Source organism: Cynara cardunculus (assembly GCF_001531365.2).
Source record: "Cynara cardunculus var. scolymus isolate 2C chromosome LG 17, CcrdV1, whole genome shotgun sequence".
NCBI lineage: Eukaryota > Viridiplantae > Streptophyta > Magnoliopsida > Asterales > Asteraceae > Cynara > Cynara cardunculus.
The window spans coordinates 35,388,739-35,393,852 of NC_037544.1; positions in this window are offsets into that span (position 1 = coordinate 35,388,739).

The window sequence follows — 5,114 nt, forward strand, 5'->3', positions numbered from 1 at the left end:
TGTCGCCGGTCTGATTCTCCGTTGAGCTGATTTTGACCGTAACGGGATCGGACAGTCTTCAGTTACATATCTGTTTCAACTGTTGTCAAATATGGACTTATTTTCTCTTCGAGGTCCCCTTATTTTACGTTATTGCACTTAAGGACCTAAACTTTTAGAAATAACAAAATACAAACTAAAATAACATACTTTTTCCAAATTTGGTCCTCGTAATTATAATCTATCTAATTCTTGATAACAAAGCTTTACTTCTTTTGGTGGTGTTCGGATGTGTATTTTTAAAGTGATTTTTAAGAAAAAATCATAACTAAATAACCAGTTTTATATAAATTAAGGGGTCGTTTATCGAGCACTTACCCGGTAAGCACTTAACGGTAAACTTAACACTATCATTTACTTACCGAATAAGATTTTAGTCCACCAAAACGGTATCGTATGCAATAATTTACCCGGTAAGCACTTATCATGGTAAGAGTCATCGCCCTTACTTACCGGGTAAGACTCTTGGTCATTATCTCGCTCTTATCGAGTAAGATTTTTGGTCCTTACCATATTCATCCGGTAAGGTAAAATGACTTGGTATTCATTTACCCGAGTAAGCGTTTGGTAAACGGCCCCTAAGACTATTGTATTAGGTATTGTATGTTTTGTCCAAAACTGTTACATGATTACATGAGGCATTCAATCCTCTTTAGGCAACCTTAATTTCGCTCCTCAACCAATGTGAGACCTTATAATTCACCCCCTTTAGAGACCCATTTGTAACATTTCATGACAACTTTGCCAGATATTGTCCGTTTTGACCACGTCTAGACTCATGGTTTAAAGCGCGTCTAGTAGAAGATTTGTACAGTCCCTTATAAGGTAATCTTAAGATTCATTTACCAAACGTTTACTGGGTAAGTACTTATCGACAAAATCCAACACTATCACTTACTTAGGCTTTGTTTGGCTAACATAAGCTAGCTTATTTTCTGTGTATATGTTCGGAGGACCAAAAACTAGTTTATTAAAATGCTACTTGGAGTAGCATTTTGGGAGCTTATTGTGATTTTTTCTAGTTATAACCCTCATTAATATTAATTATTATTTATTACTATTAATAAGTATTAAATAAAAATAAATTATTATTATATTAATAAATATTATCAGAAAGTAAATATAAATTTTTAAAAAATATTTATATAAGTTATATAAAATTACTTATTTTATATATAAACAATAAAAATGTGTTAAATGATTTTAGTAAAATATTTAATTTAATTATTAATTATGTGTTTTAAAAAATTATGAATTAATATTAGAATATGTGAGGTTGACACTTTTGTGTTTATTCATACTAACAAGTTACCTGTGCGTGCTGTTGCACGAAGCATGCTGATTTTGAAGCCGAAAACTCGAAATAACAATTTTGTTTCTCATTTTCTTCTATTTTCCATTTATGATTTTGTGTGGTATATAAATGCAAGTTCATCATGTTCTATTGGTGAATTGGTATTTTAAAACGCCAAATTGATAGTGGTGAACGATGACCAAAATAAGCCACCATCATATATAAGATCGTTCAAATTGGAATGACTTTTGATACAGATGAGGTGTACATGTAATTTTGTATGGGTAGAATGGGCATGGATGAGATCATAGAATTAAAAAGACCATATATATACATATATATATAGGGGCCTATTCAAAGGAGAACTGAGTTGTTTGTGGTAACTGTGAGAACCAATATTAACCACAAATCAATAGATAAATTAGGAAATTTATAAATTTGGTAATTTTAAATTAAAATCTTAATGCAAGGATATTTTTGGTATTTTAAAACTCTCCTCTCTCCTCTCTTCTCTCTCCGGCTACCGTTCTCCGGCCTCCGGCCACCGTCCTCCGGTGATACCACTATGATACCACTGTGATACCTAAAAATATTGACTCTGTTAAACAAAAGATACATTGTGATACCTAATCATATATAAGATGTATAGTGATACCACTGTGTTACATCTTCGATCGACCACACAAACGACATCAATGTGATACCCAAGCACATATATGATGCATTGTGATACCATTGTAGTATCACCGGAGGACGGTGGCCGGCGGACGATGGCCGGAGGACTGTGGCCGGAGAGAGAAGAGAGGAGGGAGAAAAGTTTTAAAATACCAAAAATATCCTTGCATTAATATTTTAATTCAAAATTGCTAAAATTATAAATTTCCTAATTTATCTATTGATTTATGGTTAATATTGGTTCTCACAGTTACCACAAACTAATTAGTTCTCATTTGATTAAGCCCCTATATATATATGTATATATTGAAGCTCGAAAGAGTGAGTATGTGTTCATGTATACTTTGTATTTTTATAATTGAATTATTAATTTAGAATATGAAATCATATCTTAATTGTATAAATCAAAGTTGTTTAGATATGATTAAGATTTATAAGAAAATAAAGTTATCAAGTGATTATGAATCCGTAACGTTTGGTTTAGCCTGGCGTTGGTTTAGCCTTGGATGTTGGAATAGCGTAAGTCACGCACCAAAGAGTGTAAGACATGCAGCCGTACCAGTCCAAAAGAAAGGTGGTCCAGTCATGGTGGTCCCGGACGGATACATAAATCACTAGGTAACCAAATTTTCAAATAAATCTAAATCATCTCTATAACATACTTTTATTTTACAATCAAGATGATGAATTTATTTTCTAAAGAACAAAATTCAAAAGAAATTAATGAAGAACATGACCTTCATATGAATTCTTCTGAAATTCATATCTCAGATATCGAACAAAGTCTTACTAATTGGTCAATTCCAAAACAAAACCCAAAGACGATTTATCAAATAGGAACTTTTGACTTTTTTCAAGGCTATTCGATTAAAACAAATGAACAAACCATTTCTATAAATAAAGATTATGAAAGTATCAAGCTTCTGTCAGAAAAATCTATAATTCTACATAGACAAAAATATAAGTTTATGCATATAGGATTAGTTCAAGTAGCTGTTAAACCCTTATTTAGATTAGGTATAGATGCCCCAGTACTTTTAGTCTTAAGAGATGCTAGGCATACAAATTTTCAAAATTCGATTTTAGCCATGGCATAAACAAATATATCTAATGGTCCAATATACTTTAATTGTTACCCAAATTTCTCAGTAGGTTTATTTGATCCAAACATTTTAGACACTTTAGTTTTAACAATTAAAACTAAGAATTTAGAATTCACTATAGACACAAAAGCGATAGCAGTAATATATAGAATTTGTTATAAAACTATGACTACCACTATAGATTTTTATAAAAAATTAGTTCATGCAGATAGCTCGCAATCGTTGCATTTGAACCTTCGTGGCCACAAGAAGATTTTTATTCCTCTTTGGATTTGAACCTGAGACCTGCTGGTACTTTTGACCTTTGGAGTCAAGCTCAAACCAATCAGGCAGTTCTTGTAACTTTTATAATTATGGTAGAGTGATGCATGATAAAAATGCTCTGTCCTTGTTCGTCGACCAACTTATGAATTTGGATTTTGAGATTGACATTAACAGTTTTCACATAACAAGCTCACAGAGGAAAGATGCTTCTTTTCAACAATTTCGTGGTGTTACGCACTCCAATTCAGTTGATATTTTTACCTCCGTCTGGTATTAGAAATAAAGGATGCGGTACTGGAAGACATCTAATCGGGCCCACAAAAAAGGCTGCATCTAAGGGGAAGAAACCGAAGAGGAAGTATGTGACATGTGGCGAGTTGGCTAGGCATAACAAACGTAACTGTCCGTATTGCGGCGATGGTGATTAATCTGATGCAACAAGTTTTTGGCTTCTTGTTATTCGTTTTAATAGTAATTTTCATACTTTGAAATTCATTGGGAATATAATTCTTTTAACATTCAAGTGATTGTTAAGAGAAATAAGATGGTTATGAAACTCATGAAACCAGTATTCCAATCGTAACAGTATTCGTCTTCATTGTATTACAGCAATACAATGTTTTAACTAAAATGTTATACTATTCATATCAGTAAATTCACTACATATTAAAGGAACAAAAACAACTTATCATATCCCAAAGTATGATGATCACTGATTTAAATTTTGAAAAAAATAATAAAAAAACAGACATTACATTTTTCCTTTATAATTATTATACATGTTTTATTTGTACCAAAAAAACTTGTGCGTAATTGCGACATTTGGACCAAAAAACATCATATTTGACCGATATAAAGGTTTACAAACAGTTACGTTAACTAAAACAAAACCATATATAAAATTCAACTGTTCTTTAAATTCATCAGTCGTTCAAGACATGTTGATTAGATATATTCCACAAAAGTCTACTGCTATGTTGACTCTTTTAAAATTTTACATTTATATTATACTAGAAGGGTACTCGCAAAATGCAGCGAGATACATCTCGATTTTAATTTTTTAATTTTTTATTATAATTTAATTTAAGTTTAATAATGAAATAACTTATTTTTGGTTTAATAATATCAATTTTATAAAGATAATAATTAAGTATTTTGTTAGAACTCAATAATTATCCTGATTATATTTTAGATTTTTTATATTTAAAATGAAATGTTTATCCTGTATTTGATTATGTTTATCCGCAATTAAGTTTTCTGTTAGAACTCAATAATTATCCTGATTATATTTTAGCTTTAATAAGTTGTACTTACGAACAATCTACTTGCAATCTTGAGTTTTAAGTAATATGCATTAATAAACAGTATTTTACGCATAAAAAAATGGTTTTTAAGAGTTTTTGTCAAATGCTTTATAATATAACTAGTTGTGTACCCGCGCAATGCGGCGGGAGCCATGAATTTTAACGATTTTGAAGTTCCACTGGTTTTATAAGATAAAATTTAACGATGGTATATGTTACACTTGGTCTTTACATATTAATACAATTTGAATAAATAAGAGTTATGGTTCCAATTACAGACTATCAATGAAAAAATTTGTATGACAATTTAAAATCTAATATATTTAAAATCCAACATATTTAAACGACTCCACAAATGTGTTCGATTTACACAAAGAGCAAAGAACCAAAAAACTTGAGTTTTAAGATAAACACTCAAAACCAATAAAGAAAACT